Genomic DNA, 8,369 nt, shown 5'->3' on the forward strand with positions numbered 1-8,369 from the left:
TATACTTTGCTCTCTCTTATTTATAGTTTAATAAAGTAAAATGTCATGTTTATCCTATTTTTTGAATTATCCATGTAATAAAAAATGTCTCAAAAATAAAAATCCTCAGAATGTCCTAAAAATTTAGTATGATTTTTTATAAAATATATAAGAATTTAGAACTGAACAGACTCGAGGGGGTGCACCAGTGAGCCAAAAGCTCACATGGCGCGCCTATCCCCTGGGCGCGTCAAGTAAGCTTGTGGGCCCCACAGGGAGCCCCTCATGTAGTACCCATGCTCACAGACTTCCACCTCTAGAAAAAATCATCCTTGCTTCATATCCCGTGTTCTTGCTCATTTTCATGAGATTTTCGATCTCCTTGCTTAGAGCTCTGTTACTGTTTGGAGGAATTGGTCCTTGGTATGAGACTGCTCGAATGGTCCAATTAGTTTTTGTTCTAGTGGATTATTATTTTTCTGCTGTTGGTGACCATGAATATGAGCTTGCATGTTGAATTTTTTGGTTCTAAGTAGTTTTGATACATTATATAGCCTCTAGATACTTGTGGGAGTAGTTTCTATCAATTATGTTAAGTTTCATTCTCTTTTAATTTGGGGACTAAAAATTTCAGAAATTTTCAGAGAAAGTGAAGGCACAAGTGCTCCATGGGTGATTTTGGTAATTAATGTCAACATATCTCTTGTTGGACTAATGCTTCTACCTAGTATGTTTCAGATAAGTTCAACAATGGAGTGGCATGGACTAGAGGATGTGGAACCCCTTCAAGATGCTGAGGACAAAGGATTGGCTCAAGCTACTAGGGACTCTACATTTTATTTTAGTGATCCAAGATCACACTGAGTCCATAGGAAAGCCAATACTATTAAGAGGGGATGAGGTGTTGCTCAATGGCTTGCTTGCTCAAAGTGCTTAGTGATATGCTCCAAAGCCCTCAACCACTTTCTCATATCCACATATGTCCCAAACCGAAAGTCAAACTCGGCCCAACCGAAACTTTTTATCCGGCGCCACTGAGTTCTCTTGACATAGCCACTGCCACAAACCCTAATCAATTCGGTCTCACCGATGGGATCTCGGTCTCACCGAGATGGGCTTGCAAATTCTCTGTTGCATATTGCAATAATTTCGGTCCCACCGAGGTATGCAATCGGTCCCACCGAGTTTGCTTGGCCAACTCTCTGTTTCGCTCATTACCCAAATCAGTCCCACCGAGTTTGTGTAATCCGTCAAACTGAGTTGAGGCTTTACCCTAACCCTAGCACATTGGTCCCACCGAGTTGATCATGTTGGTCCCACCGAAAATCCTAACATTCACATTTTGAACTAAATCGGTCTAACCGAGCTTCATGATTCAGTCCCACCGAGTTTGGTGATCTGTGTGTAACGGTTAGATTTTGTGTGGAGGCTATCTATACCCCTCCACCCACTCTTCATTCGTGGAGAGAGCCATCAGAACATGCCTGCACTTCCAACATACATTTTCTGAGATAGAATCACCTACACTTGTGTTGAGGTCAAGATATTCTATTCCAACCACATAAATCTTGATCTCTAGCCTTCTCCAAGTTTCTTTCCACTCAAATCTTCTTTCTACCAAATCCAAATCCTGTGAGAGAGAATTGAGTGTTGGGGAGACTATCATTTGAAGCACAAGAGCAAGGAGTTCATCATCAACACACCATCTATTACCTCTTGGAGAGTGGTGTCTCCTAGATTGGTTAGGTGTCACTTGGGAGCCTCCGTCAAGATTGTGGAGTTGAACTAAGGAGTTTGAAAGGGCAAGGAGATCGCCTACTTCGTGAAGATCTACCCGAGTGAGGCAAGTCCTTCGTGGGCGACGGCCATGGTGGGATAGACAAGGTTGATTCTTCGTGGACCCTTCATGGGTGGAGCCCTCCGTGGACTAGCGCAACCGTTACCCTTCGTGTATTGAAGTCTCCATCGACGTCGATGTATGATAGCACCACCTATCGGAACCACGCCAAAAATCTCTGTGTCTCCAATTGCGTTTGCACACTCCAATCCCATCCCTTTACATTCTTGCAACTTGCATGCTTTACTTTCCGCTGCTCATATACTCTTGTCATGCTTGCTCGATATGTATTGTGAATGTTTAAACTTGTGCCAAAACTCCACTTCAACTTAAAGAAGTTAAAAACTGCAACTTTTCTTACTTAGAGTCTATTCACCCCCCTGTAGACACCTCTTCTTGATCCTTTCGATTGGCATCAGAGCTTTGGTTTAATCACCATTGGAGGAAGATGGATGAGTCTACGTTGGGGAGTCTTAGACGTAGAGTGCCTATTCTTGATGGAGAGTTCTTTCGTGAGTGGAAAAATGAGATGCTTGGGATTTTCAATGAATATCATTTGAACAAGTACATTACTAGCCCTTGTGCACCTCATGTTCATCCTTTGCATCCTACCCTTGATGAGTCTATTGACATGATCCGCAACCTTAGAACTGTTAATCTTATCACTAGAGGCTTGCCTAGAAACTTGATTGGATGTTTGCCTACTCTTGGTTGTGCCTACACTATATGGAGATTTCTTGAGGAAAGATTTCCAAACTATTCCTTGCAAAACTTAGATGAAATTCTTCATAAGTCTATTGCCTTGAGTAAGATGAATTCTAGTGATCATATGTTTGGTGACTATCTATTTGAGCTTACCAATATCATGCGTGCCAAAGGAGATGTTGGAATCATTAGCAATATCATATCCGAAGCTATTAGAATTCATAAAGGTGACCATTGTGATGATCATTTATCTAATGAATTAAACTCTCTAGGAATTTATCAAATACAAGATGATGTTGAACATGGATACTACGATGAGGATGAGGATAGTAAAAGTGATCTTGACTATGCGATGAGGCACGTTGGTCTTATGGCTAATCTTCGCGGCTACATGGCTGGAGGAAAGGAATGGGTTCTTGATAGTGGATGTACTGATCATATGACCGGAGACAAAGATATGTTTCGTGAGCTTGTTGAAAACGACGGCCCTCGAAAGTATGTCACTTTTGGTGATAACTCAAAGGGTAAGGTGGTTGGCCTCGGTAAGGTGGTCATCTCACGTGATAGCTCCATACAAAACGCCATGATCGTTGAATCTCTTGGGTACAATTTACTTTCAGTATCTAGACTTGCTGATTTCGGTTTCAATGTCCTATTTACTGAAGTAGATTGCCAAGTGTTTTGAAGAGACAATCATAAAATGGTCTTTACCGGTATACGTAGAGGTGATCTTTACATTGTTGATTTCATTAAAAAGGCTCGACCTAGAACTTCCTTAATTGCTAAATCTTCTAAAGGCTGGTTGTGGCATAGAAGGCTATGTCATGTGGGCATGCGAAATCTTGATAAGCTTATTAAAGGTAATCATATCCTTCGAGTAAAAGATGTTATATTTGACAAGGATAGACTTTGTAGTTCTTGTAAAGCAGGAAAACAAGTTGGAGGGAGTCACCCCGTGAAGAACATCATGACCACGAGAAGACCGCTCGAGCTACTTCACATGGATCTCTTTGGTCCCAATGCCTACAAGAGTCTCAGTGGTAACTCATTTGGTCTAGTCATAGTCTATGATTTTTCAAGATTTACGTGGGTGTTCTTCCTTGATGATAAATCGTAGGTCCAAAAGATCTTCAAAAACTTCGCTAGGAAGGCCCAAAATCAATTTGAAGTGAAGATCAAGAAGGTTCGGAGCGACAACGGAACAGAGTTCAAGAACGCAAATGTGGATACCTTTCTTGATGAAGAGGGGATTTCACACGAGTTCTCGGCTACGTACACACCTCAACAAAATGGTGTTGTTGAGAGGAAGAACCGGACTCTTATTGAGATGGCAAGAACGATGCTTGATGAGTACAAGACTCCAAAACACTTTTGTGCGGAAGCAGTTGAGATAGCTTGTCATGCAACAAATCGCTTGTATCTTCACAAGCTACTCAGCAAGACGACATTCAAGCTCCTCACCAGTAACAAACCCCAAGTTGGATACTTTCGAGTATTCGGCTCAAAGTGCTACTTTCTTGATAAGCATCGTCGTTCTAAATTTGCTCCTAACTCATGAAGGTTTCCTACTTGGTTATGGATCAAACTCTCACACTTACCGTGTCTACAATAATTTCACCCAAAAGGTTTTAGAGAAAGTAGATGTGAAGTTTGATGAATCTAACGGCTCACAAGTAGAGTAATTGCCAATTGATGTAGGAGACAAAGACCCTTTGGAAGCAATCCAAGACTTGTCTATTGACAAGATTCGTCCAACAGAGGTGAAGGAGAGTACCTCATCCATCCAAGTGGAAGCTTCCACCTCACGACAAGGTGAACCAAGAGTTGATACGGAAGCATCCACAAGTGGGACACACCAAGACAAAGAAAACGAGGAAGTACACCAAGATGAACATCAACAACCTCCTTCTCCACCACGACAAGAGAACGACAACGTCAACAATGAAGAAGGCCAAGAAGAAGAACAAGATGAAGAGGATGTTCCACCCCTAGCCAAGCAAAAGCTCCCACGAGTTCGAGCAAGATTCGCCAAAGACCATCTCGTTGAGCAAATCTACAAGAATATCCAAACCGGGAGAATCACTTGCTCTAAAACTCGTTTGGCTAACTTTTGTGAACATTATTCATTCATCTCTAGCATTGAACCTATGAAGGTTAAAGAAGCATTGGAAGATCCATATTGGATAAACGCCATGCATGAAGAGCTACACAACTTTGAGATAAATCAAGTGTGGACATTGGATGAGAAGCCCGACAACAACCACAACATCATCGGTACCAAATGGGTGTTTCGCAACAAGCAAGATTAAGATGGACAAGTTGTTCGCAACAAAGCACATCTAGTCGCCCAAGGCTACACTCAAGTCGAAGGTATGGACTATGGTGAGACATATGCCCCCGTTGCTAGACTTGAGTCCATTCGCATCTTACTTGCTTATGCTAATCACCATGATATCACCTTGTACCAAATGGACATTAAAAGTGCTTCTTTAAATGGTGAAATTGAGGAGGAAGTTTATGTTAAGAAACCTCCCGGCTTTGTCAATCCTAAGAAACCTAATCATGTTTACAAACTTCACAAATCTCTTTATGGTCTTAAACAACCTCCTAGAGCGTGGTATAAATACTTGACCAAGTTCCTTATTGAAAAAGGATTTGAAATTGGAAAAATAGATTCTACACTTTTTACTAAAAGGGTTAATGGAGAACTATTTGTGTGCCAAATTTATGTTGATGATATAATATTTGGTTCGACTAACTCTCATTTTAGTGAGAAGTTTGGAAAGCTAATGTCGGAGAAGTTTGAGATGTCTATGATGAGTGAACTCAAATTCTTTCTTGGTTTTCAAATCAAACAAACTAAGGAAGGTACCTTTGTCTCTCAAACAAAGTACACTAAGGACTTATTCAAGAAGTTCAACATGCAAGAATGCAAAGGTATGACTACACCCATGCCTACTAGTGGACATCTTGATTTGACCAAAGATGGTGAACCGGTTGATCAAAAGGTTTACCGCTCCATGATTGGCTCATTGTTATATCTATGTGCCTCTCATCCCAATATTATGCTAAGTGTGTGCATGTGTGCACGATATCAAGCGGCTCCTAAAGATGTCATCTTAAGGCTGTGAAAAGGATAGTGAGATACATAATACGCAGACCAAATTTTGGCATTTGGTATCCTAAGAGGTCTTCTTTCGATCTTGTTGGTTACTCCGATTTAGACTATGCCGGAGACAAGGTTGATAGAAAGTCCACTTCGAGTACTTGTCAATTTCTTGGTAGATCTCTTGTGTCTTGGTCTTCCAAGAAACAAAACTCGGTATCCTTATCCACCGCCGAAGCAGAATACATTGCCGCTGGTTCATGTTGTGCTAAATTACTTTGGATGACCCAAACTCTCAAGGACTATGGGATATATGTGAAACATGTTCCACTGCTTTGTGACAATGAAAGTGCTATCAAGATTGCTCACAATCCCGTGCAACATTCTTGAACTAAGCATATTGAAGTTCGTCATCATTTCATTCAAGATCACGTTGCCAAAGGGGACAATGATCTTAAGCATGTTCGCACTGATAAGCAATTGGCGGATATATTCACCAAACCACTTGATGAGAAAGTCTTTTGTCGTTTGAGAGGTGAATTGAACATCATTGATGCTTCAAATTTTAAGTAGAAACTCCATTTAGATACATGCAAGGCATGAGCCCTTGACTAATCCTTGATATTTCTTTCATGTTGCTATTTATATGTCTTGGATATATTTGCACCCTTGCATGCTATCTAACCCTTGTAGGTACTTGGATAAATATAAATCTATGAGATTGCAACCCACTCACATCATGAGCAATTTCTACATCACCAAGTCTCTACACAATGGTGGTTGAAGATAAGGAAGCACGAAACCCTTCAAACATATCCTTTGACAAATTCTTGGATACACAAGTGCTCTTTCTTGCAAGACTAACCCATGTAGGTAGATGAACTCAAATTCCAAGTGGTGCTCCCAACTCTTGATGAGCTACATCAACCTTGAGCAACCCACACAAGTACAACTACATGATCAAGATCAACACCACCACCCAAGGTGTGTTATTCCATCTTAGAGAAGCTTTACTCCAAGTCATGGGTCGAAGCAACTCAACAAGATGTGAATACATCAAGATGCTTAAACGAAAAATGGTAACCCCATTTTGAGCTTAAAACTATGAGTATGACCTATGATCAAGTGATCTCACTTGACTCCTAAGTCAATATACTCTAACATAGGCGACATTGTCGCCGACCAATTCTAGATGAAGTTCTCTTGTGTTTTTCTGTGCTCTTGCATTTGTCTCATGCGTATTTGGTTTTCTTCTCTTTTTTATGCTTTCCCTACATCCAATTCACCTTGCAAATCCTTGTGAGATTTTACCTGCCTAGTGAGCTGAGGTGACAAGTGTTTTCACTGTGATGAACTCGGTCACACCGGTTTGTTTCCTTTGGTCCAACCAAATCCTTTCGGTGCCACCGAAGCACACAACTCGGTGCTACCAATTTCGGTGCCACTTGTTCCTGCATTCTTTTTACTCCAGCATCACATTCGACTTGCTGCTTTGCTTTGTGACTCAAGGCCAAACCCATTTGTAACAAAAATCCAGAAGAACCCTTCTTGGAAGTTGATGTCAAAGGGGGAGAGAGAGATCACATCAAAGCTTAATCATTTCTATAGGGGGAGAGAATACTCAGGGGAGAGTGTAAGAAACCCCAGATTCTTGGTGTTCAAGAGGAGAGAAGTCACATGTCTTTAAGAGGAAAGAGATGCTCATAGTTGATTGTTTTCATTAGCTCTGTTTCTTTTCTTTGCTCTGATTTTCTGTTCCCTATCTTCTCCCAGTAACCCATGCTAGATTCAGGGGGAGCAAGACATCTAAGGGAAGGAAATCCGTGAAGTCATTGCACATCTTTACCTTTGGGGACATGTCTATATCCAATGGGGTACTTAGTACTCACTCTCTACATGTCATCCCAGTCTTGGTACTCTTGTGGTTTCTTTTGTTCGCTCTGGCTAGTAGGTGTATCTGTGTTATCTAACCTTGTTTACTCAGGTTCATTCCTTCCTAAGCCAACTCAAGACCACAAGGTAAGTATATGTTGGGGATCGTAGCAGAAATTTAAAATTTTCTACGCACCACCAAGATCAATCTATGGAGTAATCTAGCAATGAGGGGAAGGGGAGTGCATCTACATACCCTTGTAGATCGCTAAGCGGAAGCGTTGCAAGAACGCGGATGAAGGAGTCGTACTCGCAGCGATTCAGATCGTGGTTGATTCCGATCTAGCACCAAACGGACGGCGCCTCCGCGTTCAACACACGTACAGCCCGGGGACGTCTCCTCCTTCTTGATCCAGCAAGGGGAGAGGAGAAGTTGAGGGAGAACTCCAGCATCACGACGGCGTGGTGGTGGAGCTTGTGGTATTCCTGCAGGGCTTCGCCAAGCTCTATGGAGGAGGAGGAAGAGTTGGAGGAGGGTGGGCTGCGCCAGGGAAGAGGTCACGGCTTCCCTCCCACCCCTCCACTATATATAGGGGCAAGGGGAGAGGGGGAGGCGCCCTAGGGTTTCCCCTAGGGGCCGGCGGCTAGGCAGATTGGATCTCCCCAGGGAAAATCCTAGGGAGACTTGCCCCCCCAAGCCAAGCAGGTGGAGGCTTGCCTCCCAAGCCAGGTGGAGGCGCCCCAACCCCCCAAGTAACATGGGAAAGGGTGTGGGGGGCGCACCACCCCTTAGTGGGCTGGTTTGCCCCTTCCTCTTTGGCCCATGAGGCCCTCCCACACTTGCCGGGGCTCCCGAAACACCTTTCGGTC

Source organism: Triticum urartu, chromosome 3 (genome assembly GCF_003073215.2).
Source record: "Triticum urartu cultivar G1812 chromosome 3, Tu2.1, whole genome shotgun sequence".
Classification (NCBI taxonomy): domain Eukaryota; kingdom Viridiplantae; phylum Streptophyta; class Magnoliopsida; order Poales; family Poaceae; genus Triticum; species Triticum urartu.